This window comes from Helianthus annuus, chromosome 6, assembly GCF_002127325.2.
Source record: "Helianthus annuus cultivar XRQ/B chromosome 6, HanXRQr2.0-SUNRISE, whole genome shotgun sequence".
NCBI lineage: Eukaryota > Viridiplantae > Streptophyta > Magnoliopsida > Asterales > Asteraceae > Helianthus > Helianthus annuus.
In genome coordinates this window covers 87,224,117-87,247,354 of record NC_035438.2, presented here as the reverse complement: position 1 = coordinate 87,247,354, position 23,238 = coordinate 87,224,117, and the positions used below count along the sequence as shown (strand labels likewise).

Below are 23,238 nucleotides of genomic sequence, written 5' to 3'. Positions count from 1 at the left end.
TCTTTAGTTTTTCTGATTTGAAGTTACTGTTTCTAGTAACATTTTCAAGTTTGTTTTTTATTTTTTACTTTTTTATTTTTTTTTGGGGGTTTTGATAATACTTTTTGAAACTAATTTTATTATAGTTTCGGAGTTTTTGGGGGCGTTTAACATGATGATATCGTTTAAACAAGCATTTTGGCTGTTTTGGCGTTTTTATTATATATGGTGTTTTTATTTATACAACAATCAACTGAAAAGGAAAATAAAAAAAAAGAATTCATAAAAAATGTTTTTTTATAATACTTGTCCAAAGTAATTTTATGATGGTTTCATAAACGCCAAAGGTGTAAGACATTTGCCTTTTTGGTGTTTTTATTAGATATGGCATTGTTTATTAAATAACAATCAACTGAAAAAGAAAATTAAACAAAATAAATATTGATCTTCAAATCTTCACTGTCACCAGTCTCTTTCTTCGTTTGAAGCATCTTCACTGGCTGTTTCGACTTTCGTATGAAATGAGCCTCTTTTTCTATAATTTTTGTCCATCTCATGCAGCAAAATGTTATTGAGTTTACACCCTTTCAGCCAAAATGTTATCTTTTTTGGCGTTTTACCGAGAAAAAGAACGCCACAAAATAAACCATCTTAAAAGTGTAAATTTGATCATGCTAAAATCAATAAAGTGTTGTTGTATGGTGTTGGATAACATTGTTAATCCTCGGTTAAGAAAGATAACTGACAATGTTGTCCACACCATACAGCTACACTTTATTGACAGCAATATATTTGATGTTTGGGTTTTCCGACGTTTATCAGTCGAATGGTATATATTAAATATGGCGTTTGGGGTTTTTGTTTGTGTTTTTAAATTGAAGGTCTGAGTTGTTGTATATATAGGATATCTTTGGCGGTTTTTTTAGGCGGGATTTTACTATAATTAAGTTTGGCGTTTTATATCTAATGGCGTTTTAGCAGAATGTTGTGTGATTTTTGTTTTGCCGTTTTATTTTCATGAGATGGCGTTTGTTTGGAGTAGTCAAAAGACGCTTTTACCCTTAATGAAGCGCGTCCACGTAATAAAATTGATGTTATTTACGAAAATGCCACCGCGCCAATCTAGTCCATAGATTGTTTTGATCGGACGATCGATAAGCGTTCTCACCGTTCTCACACTTTCTTCCGTTTTCTCTAAATCCCGACCCTATATATATACTAGGCTATCACCCGGGAACATCCCGGGCTAGGAAAATTTTGTTTTCAATACAACATTTCATGGGTCTTCGCCCTATGTCGGTTAACCTCTCCAGGAGTAAACGAGTTCAAGAACCAATCACGGCAGGGCCCGAATTCCTGAAATGTGTCCTTTTGCTTCAAACTCCAGGGAGCTTGGTGAGGAGCATCACCGCGTTCTTCCTCGGTATAACTCTTATAATATATATCACCAACGGTGTCCTTCGCCCCAATGACGTTTGGGTTATAGCCCCCAGCTCCACCAGAACTCGCACCACTAGAGGTATACCGACTTGACCCCTTGGAAGTATGTATCTTTGAACGGTCATGGGCCTCAGAATGCTCGAGGTGGGTAGGTTTGACGACTTCAGGCCCTTGCCTCCTCTCAGAACCCCTAACGACCTCCGACTCTTGAACATTGACAGGTTTGTCCATAGCCTTCTTTTGTTCTTGCTCCCTCTCCAACTCGAAGGCTCTCTTCTCCTCCTCAGCCTTCTTTCTCTTCTCCTCCTCAGCATTCTTCCTCTTCTCCTCTTCAACCTTCTTCTTCTCTTCAGTTTTTTTCTTCTTATCCTCCTCAGCTCTTTTCTTTTTCTCTTCCTCCTTCTTACGACGTTCCTCAGCTGTCCGCTGCGCGTCAACAGCTTTCGCCACGTCTTGTTCAGCAATATGTTTCTCTTTAGCAGACTCATCACCAGCAGTCTGAGAAGACTTGATCGTAATTTTCGGCCTCTTCGGCTCTGGCTCAGTAAACGTGACACCCTTCTCAGGGGTCTTCTTCTTGATCTCTGCGAGAAATAAAACAAATAATTAAGCAAGGGAGATAAATAAAGGGAGAGAAATCAGGAGCTTACCAGGAGAGAACTTGTACAAAGAGCGCAGTTTGCTCGTCTTCCCAACCAAGGGAAGCACGTCAACAATCAGCGCAGAGCCCACACCAGCTGTGGTCTCACTCCTAACTCTTTTTCTACCAACCAACTGGGCAGCAGCATCTTCTTCTTCTTCAGTTTCCTCTTCATGCACCGAAGGGGTCGCGCCAGCATCAGGGTTACGAGAACCCGCGCTTCAAGAACTCTTTGAGCTACCCGCTCCAGTCTTTACATCAGTTGTGCATGATAAGCCTTCAAGTGAGTCACTTATTATCACATAATCGTTTAAGTCACTCTGTCGAAGACGAAGAGTACCTTTAACAGCGGCAGCGGTTGCGCGACTACTACCAGCCCCCTTGCTGGTCACCTCCGGACCCGCTTTAGCTGTTTTCTTCTTCTTCAGGGGTTTTTTCTTCTTCTCTTCCGGGTCAATCCCCAGGTCGCGCAACACACCTGCAAATATATTAGACCACGAACTTAGCTCGCCGTTTGAAGACCCTACAGACTCCTCGCTGGAAAGATAAAGAACCTCTTTTCCAGCGGGAGTCACAGAGCGCAAAGGGCGAGGTTTAGGGAATTGCGCACCTTCTGTTGCAATTGGCGGCGCGGCAAATGCATCAGCAACAGGGTACATGAAGTTGCCCCTGATCTGCTCATACCAGCTCTCTTCATCCTCGCGCAGCGGGCGCACGCCCATTGATCCAGCAAAAGTGGCGAAGGCAGCTTGATATAGTTGCGCATCTACACGTCAGAATATATTATGTAAGATAAAAACAAACTTGAATCAAAGGAGAGGAAGAAAGTCACTAACCCTGATCGCCAATCTTCAAGACAGGGACCTCTTTGCTGTCGGGTGACCACCGGTCACTCATCTGCGCAGCTACCAACACATTTTCCCCAAACACCCGATTAGGGGTAGGGGCTAATTGTTGATACCACAGTGCTTGCTTGGGGATTGGAAGATCCTCCTTCAAAACAGCCTCAGTCCAGTCCCTGAACGGCAGCACCTCCTCCCTAATGAAGAAAAACTTGGGTTTCCAATCGTGAAAACTCTTAGGAGGATTTAGTAAGATCTTCTTTGCAGCACCACGGCTGGCAAAAGAGAAGAAACCCATCGTTCGTTGCAACTGATAAAAAGCCCGGAACTTCTCGACAGTCGGCTCAATACCATGAGATCGGCATAGAAATTCGAAGTGACGAACCCGAACCATCCCAGGAGGGCTCATCTGGGAAAGGTGAAAATTGTAATAATGCAATATGTTTCCCAGAAAGTTAGTCGCCGGTAACCTAAAGTTACCCTGAAGGAAAAAGTCTTCATATAGGGTAATGTAACCCAGCGGTGCGTCGGCGGCGGTCTGGCCCTGAGCCGGGTACCGAGCATCCCACTCCGGTGGGAACCGGAAACCTCGAACAAATTGTTCAAATAGTCCGAGATCCCACTTGAGGACAGGAACCGGACCCTCCTCGGTAGAAACAGCCTCCTGGTGTTCTTCAGTCATCGTAACAGGAGTTTTTGAAGAAAACTTGAAGATCTGAAGAACTCTCTTGAAGATCGGAAGAACTCTTGAAGATTTGAAGAAATCTTGAAGATTCAAAGAAACGAGAGGAAAATAGAAAGCAAAGAAGAGAGAAGTGAGAACCGTCTCACATCTCTTCAGATATATATACCCATCGCATTTAATACGATGGGTAAGCGTGCCGTATTCGCCGCTAGGCTAACCAATGAGAGATTGCCACGTCAAGCGGAAAAGCAGGGGTGACAGTTACCACGCGCGCGTGGGCCTCACTCTCCTGACACGAAGTGCAACCGTCGCAGTCGACATGATGACATTCGTGTCAGGGGTCAACTCAAACGTCGCACTCAAAGACCTATCCTACCAACTTGCCAGAGTTCAAATTTCGGAGTTTCCCGCCATAAAATTACAAGTAACTTCATGCAAAAGTTAACAGGGCCGCGCAAGCTAACACCAGCTCAGCAACACCTCGCGCCCGATCAGATACCCAATGAACCACTTGGAACCTGCCTGGATAAGCTGCGCAGTTGAAAACAACAATTTTACAACCTGCCACACCAACCAAAATCAAGAGAGCATTCCCCTTCTTTTATTTTTCTAAGTCCAGAGCTCCAACCACTTGCGTTGCGCATGGTGCAGCACTGGACTGGGGGACTTGAAGGGGTATGGTCCCAAAAAAGCCGCGCAAACCTCCGTGTGGTTGCGCTTGAGACCATACTCCTTATTTTAATAAACCTCTTACCGAGAGCCTCGCGCGACCTACACCACGTTTCGATCCGTGCGGCGCGAGGCCTAGCCCTCAAAAAGCTCAGATAACAGCACTTAGCATAAAATAAAGGAACACATGGGCATACTAACCCCGCGCGGGTTAGTTACATGCCCAACAAGAACCACACAAGAGGGAAGCGCGAGTCTACCTCCAGTGGTACACAAGGTACAAGTGGCAGTGAAAAGAGCCAATGAACGTCCAGCAGGGTCTGGTCAATCGTGCGCCACGATCGCCTGACGATAAGTACATAAGGACGCCTACGTGGCACCAATCAAGGGACGGAGACAACTGTCCCACGATCTCCACTTGTCTGCTGATGGCAAAAAGACAGCAGGGCCGACAACAATGACACGTGGCTCCAATCAAGGTGCGCCAACACCAAAGAACTTCTAGAAGCCACTAAACGGTCGACATCAGCAAGGCAAGGAGCATATCCGCTATGCTGTCCATTTCCGGCCCAAGACCCATCAGCCCATATCCTCTTACACCTCTCCGGCTATAAATAGAGACCTCATTCCACAGGTTAAACATTCCATTCCCTCTACTCTCACTCTTAGCACTTAATTACTCTCAAAACAGTCGCTTATTCTCACGCCGGAGCCTGGTTAAGAGGGAAACCCCCACATTCCCCTCTTAACGAGTAACGGTGTTCTGTTTTGCAGGATTGATTCATCCAGTCGGAGCTCAAATATTCATTAGAAGATTAACCATCATGATAGAAACATAAACCAAACCGATTAGCACCTTAATCAGTTCGGTGTTTCTTCAAACCTACATACAGTTAAATCAAGAAAAACAACCATACAAAATAACATCAGTTTTAGGGATTATAGAATCCATGTCATCATAGATCATTCAAGAACCATTTGTGTCAAAATTAACCTAAATCAAGAGTAAACACATTTACATGAAAATTAACATACTTTTAGACTAAGAAAACAACTTCTCCAAATCCTCCTTATACCTGATATCACACTGCAACAAACAAGTACCACCAAATTCAATTAATCTTACTGAAAAGTACTAACACTCTTGAATAGCAAGACTCAGAAACATGACTGGTGGTATAAGCTAAATAGAACAGATTAATATGATCATTTATCATATGCTGCCATCAATTGTACTGTGATAGGGTTAGATTAGATGAAATATACTTCCTAACTTAATTACCTTTCTAGTAAGACAGTATGTATACCTATTTAAAGAACGCAAACACTAATTATAAACTAATTACATGCAAAATGCTAAAAAAACACTCAAAACCTAACGATATTAAGGACAAAAACAGTAAGTGTAAACTAATTACATACAAAATGCTAAAAAGCACTAAAAATCTACTAATTGTAAGAACGAAAACAGTAACTATAAACTTACATTCAAAATGATGAAAAAAATACTCAAAATCTACCGATAATAGAACGAAAACAGGAACTGTAAACAAATTACACGCAAAATGCTAAAAAAAATCAAAATTTACCGACTTTAAAAACGAAACCATTAACTATAAACTAATTACATACAAAATGCTAAAAAAGCTCAAAACCTACTGATTTTAAGAACAAAGACAGTAACTATAACCTAATTACATTCAAAATGCTAAAAAAAACACTCTCAAAATCTACCTATTTAAAGAACGCAAACACTAATTATAAACTAATTACATGCAAAATGCTAAAAAACACTTAAAACTTAACGATATTAAGAACATAAACAATAATTAAAAGCTAATCACATTCAAAATGCTGAAAGCCTAACGATATTAAGAACAGAAAAAGTAACTGTAAACTAATTACATAGAAAATGCTAAAAAAGCACTCAAAATCTACTGATTTTAAGAACGCAAATAGTAACTATAAACTAATTACATTCAAAATGATTTTAAAAAAATACTAAAAATCTACCGATAATAGAATGAAAACATGAACTGTAAACAAATTACACGCAAAATGCTAAAAAAAACACTCAAAATCTAGCGACTTTAAAAACGAAACCATTTACTATAAACTAATTACATACAAAATGCTAAAAAAGGCTCAAAACCTACAGATTATAAGAACAAAAACAGTAATTATAACCTAACCACATTAAAAATGCTAAAAAACACTTTCAAAATCTACCTATTTAAAGAACGCAAACACTAAATATAAACTAATTACATGCAAAATGCTAAAAAATACTCTAAACCTAACAATATTAAGAACAGAAACATGACTGGTGGTGTAAGCTAAATAGAACAAATTAATATGATCATTTATCATATGCTGCCATCAATTATACTGTGATAGTGTTAGATTAGATGAAATATACTTCCTAACTTATTTACCTTTTAGTAAGACAGTATGTATACCAAGAACAAATCTCCGAAATAACCTAAGATTAGTTGGTTCTCATGTTGATGTTGCTTGAACAAAGACCGATTATCGAATTAATACTCTAAATTTAAAAGAAAACAAAAATCAAATATAATAAAAATTAAATATAACAAAATTAATCAAATTCTATTAAACGAAGTGCAACTATATGGGTTCTATACATTTCGAATGACTTTAACCCATTTGACCTATTGAGCCCATGCGTAAAAGATAAAGCATAACACAAATCTCGACACATTTATAGATAGATTGGTCTAAAATCTAAAAATGCCAACCTGTTGTAGAAGGCTTCCTTCTAGCTTAGATGTCCGGTCAACTTACAACTCAAGCTCAGATGCCTTTTTTTTATAACTTCAAAAGTACAATACGTGGTTACAGTAGTAACCACATGCGCTGTTTCCAATCCAGTACCACTTGTAGTTCCTGAAAATCTCAATTCTTTAGACGATGAAAAATTGAAGAAATAAAAAAGTTAACATCATAATGTTCATCCATTTTGTAAACTTGTGAAGTGAACCCTGTTCCTGCATCCGTATTGACAGCCCAAACATGCTAGGCTGATGACTTGATGCTACACAGCTAATGTAGATCCCATCATTCTTCGATTGTTCTACATGGTGCTGTAATTTTGAATCCCTTGACATTTTTAGTACAAGATATAAGTATTTTTTTTAAAAAAAAAACCTAACAAATATTTCAAGAAAGTTAAAAAAATATGAAGTTCCATTACCAAAGCTAGCGGTTATGGATATGGTTAAAGGTCAAAACCGAACCGAAAAAAACATTAAAAGCTATAATAATGGTGCACCTATGATGGCCTTCGACAGCTTTGGCCATGTTTCCATCATAAGTAGGTGCAAAAAATCCAATGCTGTCATTTGTAGAAAACAACCAACTTAAATCACAAACATTCAATGATTTAAGGTAGAAAACATCCAACTTAATAACAACATTCCTAGAAATCATAATCCAAAGCAATTATCACAAATTATTCAAAATCTTAACAACCAAAACACCGATTACAGACAAAACAACAACAGTCGAAGTAATATTAAGCAAAAAAAAAGTGAAAAACTATAATCTGAGCTCAAACGTACTGGGTCTGGACCATAGTTGATTTGATTATTGTATTTGAACCAAAACCTATGGAGATATATAAAACAAACACAAGACATGAGCGAAGAAGTTCATAATTTAAACCCTAGATTTATGTTTGAAATCTGAAGTGAAATAGAGTAATAAACTTACCCGGCAAGAATGTCTAACTTTTGAGCGATTAGTCTGAGCTACATATCTAGATCCCATCTTCGATCAAATGCCGCAATAATTTTTTCTACCAATTCTTAACCACATAGATTTCTTGATTTTAAAGATATTGCGATTGGGGTTTGCAATGAATGATTGAAAAGGAAACGCTTCACCAACTGTGAATAGATCGATATTAGGGTTTCAGATGAATGATTCAAAAGGCAACACAGTAAGATGAAACAGATCGATTTAGGGTTTGTGACAGAGACGTAGAAGAGAAACTGATGTCAAACCTGATTGATTGTATTGTCTGGATTGTATATGATTCAATCAGAAGGAAAATGCTTCTGATACCTAGGGTTTTTAGAAAAGAAGTGATTTGTGGTTAGAAATTGGAAAGAACGATCTAAGATATATGAAATTAACAATCAGAATATGAATTAGCGAAAGAAAAATATATACCGGAATGATCATGGCGGCTGGATCTTTGAAGGATTGTAGCGGCTGGATCTGTGGATTTGCTGGAGAAGATACGTATGCGCAGCTAGGGTTTTGAGGGTGACGAAGGAGTTCTGATCGAATGAAATTAGGATTGGTTATTTTAGAAGGTTTATATACACCGGGTCAAAATCCGGATCCCGTCTTAACCCATAAACAAAAAACTTTGACCCATCCATTTTCCCGCCCAAAATCAATTGAGGTTGCACCACAATGTGACACGTGTCTCAAACCTTATTTGTTTATTATATATATAGATATAGATATAGATATAGATATATATATATAGGGTAGAGATCCTAAGAGAAGTCCACCCTATTTGAGAAACTTGAGAAGCAATATGGACCACACATTTTCCCTAAGCAAAAAATGCAAAAAAAAAAAAAAAATTGGAAAAATCGCAGCTTTTTCTTTAAGGATTTAATTTTTTATTTATTTTTTTTTAATTTTGGGATTTATACACATGTGTATATTATTAATCTTTTAACTATACATATATGTATATACATGTTTAAAATTGAAAAAATATGTGTTATAAACCCTAAACCTTAAAGCCTAAACACTAAAGCTAAACCTTAATGCTAAACCCTAAACCCTAAAGCTAAACCCTAATTCTAAACCCTAAAGCTAAACCCTAATGCTAAACCCTAAAGCTAAACCATAATTTTAAACCCTAATGCTAAACCCTAAAGCTAAACTCTTAATGCTAAACCCTAATGCAAACCCTAAAGCTAAAGCTAAACCCAAAAGTTAAAGCTAAACCCTAATGCTAAACCCAAAAGCTAAACCCTAATACTAAACCATAAATACTATTGCTAAACCCTAATGCTAAACCCTAAATCATAAAGCTAAACCCAAAACCCTAATGCTAAACCTTAAATACTAATGTTAAACCCTAAATAACACTTATTTTTCAATTTTAAACATGTATATACATATATGTATAATTGACAATATACATATATGTATAGTTAAAAAATTAACAATATACACATGTGTATAAATCCCAAAAAAAATAAATAAAAATAAATATAATAAATAAATCCTTAAAGAAAAAGTTACGATTTTTCCAAAAAAAAAATTGCATTTTTTTCACCTTTTTTTTGCATTTTTTTTGCGTAAGGAAAATGTGTAGTCCAGAATGATTCTCAAGTTTCTCAATTAGCCTACTACTTCTCACATAATCCTTATCCTATATATATATATATATATATATATATATATATATATAGATATATATATATATATATATAAACGGGATCAGGAGAAAACGCTCAAAAGTGTGAGAATGGTGAGAACGCTTCCTGGCCTAACACGTGTCACGCGGCATAGAGTAGCGCGGAGGGGCTTTTTTGTCCTTTCATATTTCTTTTTTTAAACGTGTGTCACATCCCGTTTCCATTTTTTGGCGTTTAATAAATACGCCGCGTTTTATTGTTTGTAGATCAGGATCATAGTTAATATTTTGGCGTTTTAATTATGTTTTGGCATTTTTATTGTTTTTTAAATCCGGATGCATGTCTATGATGTAAAATACATCAGTAATTTTCTTGATGTTTATTATATCAAGTAGGATACAGGTCTATAATTTGACAGGCAATTATGGCGTTTTGAAAAGATAAATAAATCCAGTTTTTCATGTAGTGGCTTTTAATATAATAAATGTTTGGCAATAATGTTACCGTCTCTTCATTTTACTGTTGAGCAATTACTGTTTCGTTCAATTTCATCGGTGAATTAGTGTTGATTTTTCAGTAATACCTTCTTTGGCGTTTTTGGCGTTTTATAGCAACATCGTGCTTTGCTAGCATCCGTTCTCTCAGTTTTCACACTATCAGTCGTTTTGGTGTTTTTGGTGTTTTATATTAAATTTTTTTTAGTAGCGAATTAGATAATAAAATCAGAGAATTAGATAACAAACAATAGAAACTGAAAAAAAAAATAAAAATTATAATCTAATTTCTCTTCCAAATCTTCACTGTCATTAGCCTCTTCTACTTTAACCTTTTTGGCGTTTTAAACCTGTTTTGAATACCTTATGTACATCCTTTTTTCCTACATAACGCTCGTCTTCATTAAGGGGTAAAAGTCTTTTTTTCTTCAGTTTTTCATGAAAATTTGTCCATCTCATTCCGCAAAAGCTTATAGATATACCCACCTCAGAGTATAATCCATTTAGTGAAACTTCATTCAGAACAATACACAATAAAGAAGAAATGACGTTCCGCATCTGTGGCGTTTTTAAGTATCTTTTTTGGCGTTTTTAAGTGAATGGTTTGTTGGAAAGATGGCGTTTATTTTTTTGGTGGTGTGATCAGTTGATTGTGCAGAGACGTCTCTCTTATAGGATGTTTTTGGCACGTAGTTTAGGCGGGATTTTTATTTATAATAAATGATATTAACAAAGTAGCCGTCTTTTCAGTTACTGTGTGTATTTTTTACTGGTTTTGTTCGGGTATTTATGAGTTTTTATGGTCTTAGACATTCCATCTTCCAAGTTTGGCGTTTTTAATGGCTTTAAGTAGTTTTTGGCGTTTGTTTCCATTTTTAGCTTTTAATAATTCTTCTCTAAATTACTTTTATTATAGGTTGGAAGTTTTTGGCGTTTTACTTCATTATGGCGTTTCACCAAAATTATGACTTTTGGCGTTTTATTAATATAATGTTATTTCTTTATTCTAAGTTGAAAAATACATAACAAACAACAGAAATAGAAAATAAAAAAAAATAGAAATAGAAACAATTCATTTTTCAAATCTTATCTGTCGTCAGTCTCTTTCTTCTTTGAAAAATGTTCACTGGCGGTGTGACACCTGTGTCACTTCAACCATCAAACAAATACTAAACCAATGAAATATTGTATTTCATACTTGGGATTTTGTGTAAATATGTGTATCGTTTGCACGTATTAATTCTTGTTCGATTTCGGGCTCTAAATCGCTTTCTGGAGAGTTATAAGCGCACTGATGCGTAAATATAACCAGTTTAATGCAACAAACACTCCGGAATAGTGACATAGGCTTAGCATACCTAAAATAACCCTTACATAACTTAGAAATAAGTTTTGGATGGTTTGGTATGCCGAAATCAAGTTTATTCGCTTACAGGGACTAAATTCGACAAACTGCGAAAGTATGTCAATTTGTACTGTAACAGACCTTCCGGAACTTGATCATAAGTTAAATATGCCCTAAATATCCTTTACATAGCTTAGAAATAGGCTTTGAGGTGTTTGGTGCGCAAAAATAAACTTTATGCTCATTCAGGGACTAAAAGCATCAAAAAGTGCATAAGTTTGCATTTTCGCGCATATTTTACGTTCTGAATACTTCCGGACTTCCAAAATTTTATGTAAGCATTAAAATATTTTATTTTAGTGTTTGGCATAAGAATAATCCATTCGTCGCGCAATTTGGACCATTTTTGCGTCCGTTACGGCTCCCGTCGTAATTAACCGAACAACGCAACCGTACGACCAAACGAGCCGACATCCGGGATATTTTTGAGCACATTTTAAGTTCCCTATACTTTAAGTTCATTTTAGATCCTTAAAATGGGGTTAACGGGGCTTACACGTGCCAAAACGCATCAAAAACCAAGTTCGGAGTCACAGGGGCCTGTTCTGCCATTTTGTGAAAGTTTCTGCCAGCACCAGAGGTCCTTACGGACCGTAAGGGACCTCATACGGTCCGTAAGCCACCTTCAGACCAGCAGAATGCAGAAACATTGAACCTGGTCCTTTCCACTTGTTCCCATGGTTTTTAACCCCTGATTTTCATTCTATGGACTGGTATTTCATTACCCATTGTATTCAAAACCTTGTGCCCACTTGTATGGCCAGATTTGTGCCCTCTTTTCCAAGAAATGATCCTAACGGTTCTTGTTTATCTATAAATACCCACCTTGTCTTGCTCATTTTCCCTCACATTTGAAATCTGATTCAAAGCTCTCTAAGTGGAAGTTTATATACTTCCTACCTGAGAGTGAATCGGGTTCAAATCTTGCGGGGACCTTCTGTAAGTATTCTTTCGCGTTTTTTGTTCGTTTTAGCGTTAAAGTCAAACTGCGTTTGACTTTCTGCATTGCCCAGTTTATGGTCAATGCGAAGTTCGTTTGAACTTCATAACGTGAGCGTCATCACGATGGTTATAGTCCCTAGTGACTATACCTACTGATTACCACGTTATCTAGGCTCAGTGACGAGTCGTAGTTTCGGCCAAAATGCGTTTTCTCGCGTATTTTGTAACCAAACTACTCTAGGGTATTAAAACCGTTTGTTTTAATACCAAACCTGTTTTCTAAACATTACTAAACATGTTCTAGCATGATTAGCTCGTCGCTTTTAGATTTGTGCTTGTTTAGGGTCGTAAAGGTAAGCGATCTAATCAATCGCTTATGCTTACGAACCCGACCCATTTGGTCGATCATTAGGATCCGACCAAACACTTTAAGTGACCATAGTTGTATAGGGAATAACCTTCCGAGGTTATACCTTATGGTCACATCGTTTGTGCATTCTTACCTATGGTTTGGTGATTGCATATTTCACTTGCCATACATGACATTTTGTTTACACATTACTTGATTAACATTTGACAACGGTTTAGACATGAGCAATTTACATTGGTGGTTTATGTGGGTAAGTGATTTGGGTAACGAGACGTGTGTAATGTGATACAAGCATGGTGGATACGCCGCTGGTACTTCCTATATATAAGTGCTTGTATTGTATTACATGACGTACCGTTATTTAAATCATTCAATTTGGACTTATACATTTTTACACAAATAACATATTTTTTCACAAGACATTGTTTTACAAAACAGTTTGTTTTATACAAACTCCTTTTTACTTGGTTATTCACTTAACCTTACATCATTCTTTTTAACTATACCTATCTATCATCGATTTTCAAACGTTTTATAAAAGCAAACATTTAAACTGGATTTATGACATGTTTTTGGTTAAACATTTTCTTAAACATAACTCATGAATCCTATTTTTCATAAAACCTATGTACTCGCCGGCATTTTTATGCTGACGTATTTTCACATGTGTTTCAGGTGCTATAGTTGATGATGTTTGATGATGATATTGATGCATGCTGTCACACCCCGATTTCCACGTGTCACCGGTGGGCCCGGTGTGGGGTACAGTGACGTAGTTGGCATCGTCATAGACAATCAACACAATATAATAATGCACAGCGGAAGCAGAATAGAAACATTTCAACTTTTAAATAAAGTGTAATAATAAATATCACAGTAGTTGAAATGGATCCACAGGCGGATCAAATAAAATAAGATAAAAATAGTTCAACAGATATTTGTCGTCCGAGCTTGCGAGACTATAGTGGACGCTCTTAGGAAACAGCCAGCCTATTTTCGTATAGTACCTGCACTTAACCTTTTGGGAAAAATACGTCAGTTTACACTGGTAAATACAAATCGACTGACTCATTTTGAAAATGATTGAAAATTTATTTAAATGCACAAGGCATAAATATTTTTATTAACTTGGGATAATTATATAATATAAACTTGTGAACGAATTACATGCACTTATATCTCTGGTGGCCCGGGATCTGCTGTCCGGGCTAGAGATTAAATGACACACCACATTAATGCGTTATACACGTCGGGTGTACGCCTACACCCCGTGCTCTGGTCGTGGCCATCTCGTAAGATAATGCCAAGGATATCCGGGACACGGTCAATAACCCCCCAAAGCCTTTAAGTAAGACAAAACTGTTTAAACGAAGTCGCACAAGCTATTCAGGACTGTACACCTATAAGGCGCAGGACTTGTGCGCCCGATCAAGCGGTATTTTAAATACCGTACCCCAAGCCCGTATAGGGAAAATAAGTCAAAATGTATTTACCTGAGCAAGTATAAGTCACAAATGATAAGTGTTGGTAGCTTTTACCGGGCCTCCTAATCTGGAACAAAGGTTTATAATTAACCTATTAGATTCCTAACGGGTCTTTTATTTAAGCCTAAGCTTTGACCGGTTAGTTTTAAGAATGATACGGTTTACGCACGATTAAGCGAAAGACCGGATAGAATGTGATTTAGACCCGACAAGTTTGAATACTTGTATAATATGGGTATACTAAATACATTCTGGATTTTGAAATAAAAATGATATCGTTTGACCCGTTTCGGTCAATTTACGCAAACTAGTTACGTAAACCGAACCGAACGCGAAAAGGGCGATACGGGTAGACCAATGATTCAAATGCAAGTTCCCTGAGATAATATGCTTAAAATATGATATTATATCAGTAAGTTATGTTCTATATTGCCCGGAATAATTTTAAACCCATTTTATGCCTTAGAAGGGCATTTTGGTCATTTAAAAGATAATAAAAGGGTAAAATTAGAAATCTGAGTTTCGGGTCTGGTTCATACAGTAAATATACTTAATATAACATATTATATCAGTAGGGTATGACCCATATATCAAATTTATCATTTAAAACCAAACTATGCACCGTATGGGCAAATTAGTAATTTCACAAGGGCTAAAAATGCCAAAACTGGAAATCTGAGTTCATATGCTTATACTTACTGTTTTTATATGAAAATAAGCTAAACACATCAGTAGGTATAGGTCTTACATGTTTAAAACAAGTATAACGCTTACTATGCGCTTAAAACGCTAAATATGCGATTTAGAGCCGTTTCCGGGTTTATATATGGAAGCTGAGATTTTTATATTTCCAGAAGGCTCAAAATAATTTATTTAACATTTGAAATCAGTAGAAAAAGGTTTCGGGTCAAAAGGATGTGTAAAACTCATTTTATGGCTTAAACGGTCAAAACCGACATAACCCGAAATAACTAGGCGATCTAGGATCCGTTCAGCCAAAAATTAATTAAAAATCATCAAAATTCCCAGAATATTATAATACATCAGTTGGTAAAAAGTTTTGCATCAAAATGTGGCCAGAAACGGGTTCTACGCGAAAAGGGCCGTTTATGTAAATTTATAATATAGTTTTACGCTAATGGCCATAACTCACAATCTGGACCACCAACTGATCCGAAATTTTCGGTGCAAGTTTATATATTAGAAATAAAGATTTCTACTCTTTCACTTTTCCAAAAATCACGTTTTATATCAAAAAGGGCAAAATAGTCAACTTTATGCATAAATCGGAAACATGCATTCGAATCGGCTAAGCATAGACTTAATCAACAAAAATTCCAGAAAGTTTTACCAAAATAAAAATGGTCAAAAATACTTTCCAATACAGATCTCGAACATGCATGTACGAATCCGAATCGATAGCCTACGAAATAATCGTTTTATAAGACTTTCGGTTCCGATTCGTGTCTATACTATAGATTGTCGAGTTGATGATGATAAAACACATTCTTATATGTATTACAAGTTATTTATGATGATCAATCAGATTGCATGTCTAATATATTAACATTCAAGCTTATTTTTGCAAAAATCAATTCTGTTGACTTTTTAGAAACAGGTTTGACTCGACATTTAGCATGCATGTAGTGGGAATCAGAGAGTACCCTTTAGAGGGTTTGTTTCCCACATAAATACCAATCTATAACAAGTTTCAATTCGAGAAATGACTGAAAGAAATCCGTTTAATCAGAAAGTCAAAGCTTATGAACACCCAGTTTGACTTTTAGCAATAATCACAACAAGAACGGATTAAAGAACGAATTGAAAGCTTACAAAGGTCCTATAGGTGATTAGTGAACACTAGAAATCGGCCTTGATGATCAGATTAGCTCCAGGAAGTCTTGAGAACCTTTGCAAGTCTTGAGAGTTCTTGTTCACAATTTGTAAATGCTCAAGAATGAGATGAATTCGGATTTAAAGCTGTAATTTGAGGTTTACTGTAGTCATAGCCATGCATGGCTTCTAATTGGAGCATTTGGAGGCAAGAACAACTGGATTCCACTCAAAATCGGACCCAATTCGACCTAAATCCGAACTTCCTGTCGCTGGCAGCCCCACGCGGCCCGCTTGGGCTTTACCAGGCGGGTCGCCTGACCCTGGTTCAGCCAAACTTGCTTCAGTTTTGGCAGAAATGGTCCCTGAGCTTGTACGCGATGTTTCGGCCACTTTTCTCGACCCGTAAACCCCCAAACTTGGTTTTTAAGAACCTTAGGACTTTTACCAACATGGTAATGTCCTCGGATAACTTTGCGCTCAACCGAAAAGCCATGAAATTCGACGTTGACGCTTTTAGTCCCTTAAGTACGGTTTTGGCCATAACTTTCTCATACGTTGACGAAACTTCATGAAATTTTTACCACATATTCTAGTGAGTATATTTTAGCTATACAAAGCTTCGGGTCTGCCAAAAGTTCACTCAGAGGTATAAATTAAACATGTTGACACTTTTGGCCCCTATAGTTTGAAATACTTCACTTTTGTGCAATTTCCGCGTCGTATGATCCATGAACCATACGTTTAAGGTTATAAACATTATGTAGGGTTATCATAGAGTCTATTTATCCATTGTTGACACTTTGGACCCTTACGTTCCATAGTTTTCACCGTTTGTCACTTTTAGTCCCTCTAAAGTATGTTTTCACATAACGGAACCTTATGACACGTGTCAAGACATTATTGGACGAAATTTTTCGAGGTGTTACATCCTCACCCCCTTAAAAGAAATCTCGACCCCGAGATTTATTCAAACAAATGGGGATATTTTTCTTTCATCGTGGATTCCACTTCCCACGTGTATTCGGGACCTCTACGGGCATCCCACTTGACCTTAACAATAGGCACGTGCTTCCTTCGAAGCTTCTTTACCTGTCGATCCTCAATCGACAAAGGTTTTTCCACAAATTTTAGACTTTCGTCTATGTGTATATCTGTATGCGGTATAACCAGTGAATCGTCAGCGAAACACTTCTTCAAATTACAGATATGGAACACATTATGAATAGCGCTTAGCTCTTCAGGCAAGTTTAACTTATAAGCGACTGACCCGACACGTTCGATAATCTCGAAAGGTCCTATGTATCTCGGGCTTAGCTTGCCTTTCTTTCCAAATCTCATCACACCTTTCCAAGGTGATACCTTAAGCAACACTTTTTCACCCACATCAAAGTGAAAATCTTTGCGCTTAGGATCCGCATAACTTTTCTGCCTATCCCTGGCAGCTTTCAAACGATCACGGATCTGAACGATCTTGTCTGTCGTCTCAAAGACGATATCTGGTCCAGACAACTGGACATCTCCAATTTCTACCCAACAAATGGGCGATCTACACTTTCTACCGTATAGGGCCTCAAAAGGCGCAGCCTTTATGCTGGAATGGTAGCTGTTGTTGTAGGAGAATTCAATCAGTGGTAGGTTCTTATCCCAACTACCACCTAAGTCGATCGCACATGCGCGAAGCATGTCTTCCAAAGTTTGAATAGTACGCTCACTCTGACCATCGGTCTGAGGATGATAAGCCGTACTAAAATTCAAACGAGTGCCCAACGACTGTTGGAAACTTTTCCAAAAATGCGACGTATATCTAGTATCTCTATCAGAGATAATAGATATAGGTATACCATGTAGCGCTACTATCTTATCGACGTATAATTGAGCTAACATATCTGAGCTATACGTCTCTTTGATGGGTAGAAAATGAGCTGACTTAGTCAGTCTGTCTACTATGACCCATATGGTATCATTTCCCTTTTTCGTCTTTGGTAACTTGGTGATGAAATCCATTGTCACCATTTCCCATTTCCACTTGGGAATTTCAGGTTGCTGAAGCAAACCTGACGGCTTCTGATGCTCAGCCTTGACTTGCGCACAAGTCAAACATTTGGCCACATACTCGGCCACGGACTTTTTCAAACCAGTCCACCAGTAGTTTGATTTCAAATCCTGGTACATCTTATCAGCTCCAGGATGAACGGAATATTTAGAGCTGTGGGCTTCCTGGAGGATAACATCCCGAAGTCCTCCATATACTGGAACCCATATTCGTCCGTTTAGTCGTAGCATCCCATCTTTGTCGTGGGATAACTGCTCCTCAGTTACTCCCAACTTTTCTGCAGGATAATTAGCTTCCAGCACAGCTTCCTTCTGTGCAGCTAACACCCTTTCATTCAAGTTATTTCTTATTTCAATGCGCTTGGCATTGATTCTGATTGGTTTCACCCTTTCCTTTCTGCTTAAGGCGTCGGCAACCACATTTGCCTTGCCTGGATGGTATCGTATCTCGCAGTCATAATCATTGAGGGTTTCCATCCATCGCCTTTGACGCATGTTCAATTCCTTCTGATTGAACAGATGCTGAAGACTCTTGTGATCCGAATAAATTATGCACTTGGTTCCATACAAGTAATGTCTCCATAACTTCAAAGCAAATACAACTGCACCCAATTCCAAATCGTGGGTGGTGTAGTTCTTCTCATGCACCTTGAGTTGTCGAGAAGCGTAGGCAATGACTTTGCCTTTCTGCATGAGTACACAACCCATGCCAGTATGTGATGCATCACAATACACCACAAATTCATCTATACCATCGGGCAATGTCAATACTGGCGCATTGCTCAGCTTCTTCTTCAAAATGTCGAAGGATTCCTGCTGCTTAGGGCCCCAATCAAACTTAATCTTCTTACGGGTCAACGAAGTTAGGGGCGCAGCAATCCTTGAAAAGTTCTCGATAAATCGCCTATAATATCCTGCCAATCCGAGGAAACTGCGAATCTCGGTAGGAGTCTTCGGCTCCTGCCAGTTCATGACTGCTTCTACTTTAGCGGGATCTACTTGGATACCACGCTCGCTTACAACATGTCCAAGGAATTGGACTTCTCGAAGCCAAAATTCACACTTTGAAAATTTGGCATAAAGCTTCTCTTGATACAGAAGTTTGAGAATACAACGAAGGTGTTTCTCATGGTCAGCTTGGCTCTTCGAGTAGATAAGAATGTCATCAATAAAGACGATAACGAACTTATCTAAATAGGGTTTACAGACGCGATTCATGAGGTCCATGAACGCGGCTGGTGCGTTAGTGAGCCCAAACGGCATCACTAGGAACTCGTAATGTCCATAACGAGTCCTAAACGCGGTCTTGTGCACATCTTCATCCTTGACCTTTAACTGATGATAACCTGACCTCAGGTCAATCTTGGAGAAATAACTTGCTCCTTGCAACTGATCGAACAGATCGTCGATCCTGGGTAACGGATACCTATTCTTGATAGTGACCTTGTTAAGCTCACGATAATCGATGCACAGACGCATCGAACCATCCTTCTTCTTAACGAACAAGATTGGCGCTCCCCAAGGAGACGAGCTAGGTCTAATAAAACCTTTAGCTAACAAATCATCCAACTGCGTCCTCAACTCCTTCATCTCCGTTGGTGCCAATCTGTATGGTGCTCTTGCTACAGGTGCTGCACCTGGAATAATGTCTATCCGAAATTCTACTTGCCTATCTGGTGGCAAACCAGGTAACTCTTCAGGAAATACTTCAGGATATTCCGAGATAACAGGGATATCCTCAATCTTCGGCTTCGGCTCATCAATGGTAACTTGTGCCATATAAATGACACATCCTTTCTGCATGCACCTGGATGCCTTGAGCATGGACACTTGCTCCGGCAATCCATGCTGGGTATCTCCTTGAATAGTAAGTGACTCACCAGACGGAGTCTTCACTATCACCTGCTTTCTATTGCACAGAATCTGGGCTTGGTTACTCGACAACCAATCCATGCCTATCACTATGTCGAATCCAGCTAACTTAAAGGGAAGCAAGGATAACGGGAAAGAATGATTCCTAATGGATATAACACATCCATCTAGAACAGTCGAGGCGGTTTCTAAGGTTCCATCGGCTAATTCCACCTCATATTTCACGCTTAAGGTTTTAACAGGAAGGTTCAACAATTTACAAAACTTATCATCTACAAACGACTTATCGGCTCCTGAATCAAACAAGACTCTAGCAAAAACATCATTTACAAGAAACGTACCGGTAATGACGTTATCGTCAAGGACTGCTTCCTTTGCGTCCATTCTGAAGACTCTCGCATTAGTCTTCTTCCCATCATCAGCCTTCTTCGCATTCTTTGGACAGTTGGGCCGAATGTGCCCTTTCTCGTTGCAACCGAAACAAGTTGCATCCTTCATTTTCTTGCAATCCACAGCTTTATGGTCTGTGGACTTGCAGATTCCACACCGTTTTTCTGAAGACTGGGATTTTGTTTCTAACCGACACCTCCCAAAGTGGTGTCTCCTACAAACCTTGCATTTGGGTTTCTCACCGGACTGATGATCACTTTTCCTAGACCCCGACCCTTTCCTGTGGCCGTTGTTCCCTCTATGTCGCTTCTCAGACCTTCGTGAGGTGTCATCCTCACGTTTCCGTTTGTTCTCCTCAGAGCTCTTCATGGCTCTCAATCTAACCACGTCTTGAGTGAGGGAGAGGGATAGATCCGCTACGGATCTAAATGTAGTAGGCCTTGAAGCTTTGACACTTACCTTTATCTCCGGTGCCAGACCCCCAATAAATCGAGCAATCCTACGCGGCTCCGGGGTCACCAGATAAGGCACTAACCGGGATAAGGTGTTGAACGTAGTAAGATACGCTTGACAATCGAGATTCTTCATAACTAGAGACACAAAATCCGATTCAATTCTCTCGACCTCATGCTGCGGACAGAAATTTTCCTTGATCAGTGCTACAAACTGATCCCAAGTCATGCTATACAGAGCGGTCTTTCCAGTAGCTTGTAGAAGCGACTTCCACCATGCTAACGCGTCTCCCTTGAACGACTGGGACGCGTACTTCACAACATCTCTATCAGCACACCCGCTGATATCAACCACAGTATCCATCTCGTCAATCCACGTCATACAATCGACGGCTCCCTTTTCCCCAGTGAAATCTCTGGGCTTGCAGGATACAAAATACTTGTACGTACAGGACCTGCTGTACGTGTCATGTTTCAGCTCAATCTCCTGTTTTGGGACGCTGCTGTGGTTGGAGGAATGATTATCATCCTCAGCTTTCTTCGGCTCACTCTTTTTAGATGGCGGCTTACTATGAGCCTCAGAATGAGTCTTGGGCTTTGCGTGCGTTTCTGTTCGGGTCCTACTCCGAGTACCACTAGATTCCCTGAATTGCCTATCCATAGCTTTGGCAACAGCGTTATCTATCAGTGCTTGCAACTCTGCACCGGTAACGTGAATCTTTGCATTATCTGAGTGTTCCCCAGAATGACTGTTGGTCTCCTCCGATTTGGCCATTGTAGCTTTAAGCTACAATAAAGGACAAGGTCTAATTTAGAACCTAACAGTATTATCGTTCTAGATGATTTATTAACCATGGTATCAAAAACCTTAGCAGTTAATTTAATAAATTTCATTCAGGCTCTTATTAGCAATCAAGGAATGAAAATATATATATTGGCACCATAGGCCTAGTCACATGGACAATTACTAAATTATAAATTTAGATTTTTATAGGATTATAAATTGTATAATTAAACAAATAACCCTTTACTAGGCAGGGAGTCATAAACCACAACTGCCACTATATAACATAGTTATAACCCGTAGGTATCAAGTCGTTAACAGACTTGTGTACAGATAAAATCTGTAGATATTTCTTTACTAGGCAGGGAGTTATAAACCACAACTGCCACTATATGACATAGTCATAACCCGTAGGTATCAAGTCATTAATAGACTTGTATACAGATATAATCTGTAGATAATTTATTAAAAAGGGTGACGTGGGTGATTTTACGAATCACGCTTAGTCAAGAATGTTAACATGTTTTCAGATGTTAACAGGGAGTTGAATCTTTTCAACCAGGTTTTACCATCAGGGCCAGGCCTGTTAATAAGGCATTCAAGCTAGGTTATACCTTACTAAGATTCTTATAAAATGGCAAATCAAATAAAAATTGATATTTTCCATTATTTTAATATTATTCATGCATATAAATAAAATGATAAATTCAAATTAACCATTTCAATTTCAAACAAGTACTAGTACATATTTTGCCCTAAACGGGACTTTGAAATAACATGAATAACATGAATAACATGCCCGCGCAGGGGCTAAACAAATAACAACAATAACAAAATAAAATAAAGCAAACCCACGCAGGGGCCAACAGAACAGCATACCCTCGCAGGGGTAGAATAAGATAAATATACCCACACAGGGGTAGAGTACAAGGATAGATGTCCACGCAGGGACATGAGTAAATGAGACAATAATCGAAGGATTCAATGATCTCTCTTGCTCTTACCCTTGAGCAGGTCAAATACCTTCTTGAACATGCCACTGGTGCGACGGCGATCAGCTCGCATCTCGTGTTGAAACTCACGTCGCATGCTATCAATCCCATGCAGGATTTCCTGAACCTGCGGCGGCGACATCATAGGCGCCGGTGGCGGTGGCTGGTACTGCTGCGGCTGCGGTGGCTGGTACGGCTGCGGCTGCGGTGGCTGCTGGTAACCCGGAGGGTAACCAAAAGTAGACTGCCCAGCAGCCCAAGTGTCTCCCAATGGACCACTAGGTGGGAGTGAGCTGTAGTTCACAGCTTGCCAATAAGGGTCTCCTGTGTAATCATAACCCTGAGGGAAAACGTGCTCGAACGGGTTAAACTGAGCTGCACTAGCATAAGCCGGAATCGGCTCTCCATAGTTCTACAGCGGCAGAGGCGGAATCGGTACAGAAGTAACCTCCGATACGGGCTGCTGAGACTCCCCTGTCTCGGACTCCCCGGGAAGAGACGT

General features: G+C 38.8%; 1 long non-coding RNA gene across 5 annotated transcripts; it reads right to left on the bottom strand.

Moving 5' to 3' along the window:
* Positions 1 to 5,168: 5,168 nt before the first annotated feature.
* LOC110917994 lies at positions 5,169 to 8,586 on the bottom strand. 5 transcript variants are annotated; one of them, XR_002581000.2, is made up of 7 exons: positions 8,450 to 8,585; positions 8,281 to 8,341; positions 7,988 to 8,163; positions 7,837 to 7,882; positions 7,548 to 7,610; positions 7,015 to 7,375; positions 5,170 to 5,342 (listed from the first exon to the last, which is right to left on the bottom strand). It is a non-coding gene; the product is annotated as an uncharacterized LOC110917994 (long non-coding RNA). The 5 variants fall into 5 exon arrangements; XR_002580999.2 differs by having other exon boundaries at positions 5,171 to 5,342; positions 7,015 to 7,359; positions 8,450 to 8,584; XR_004861098.1 differs by lacking the exon at positions 7,837 to 7,882 and having other exon boundaries at positions 5,169 to 5,342; positions 8,450 to 8,586.
* Between the last annotated feature and the right edge of the window lie 14,652 nt (positions 8,587 to 23,238).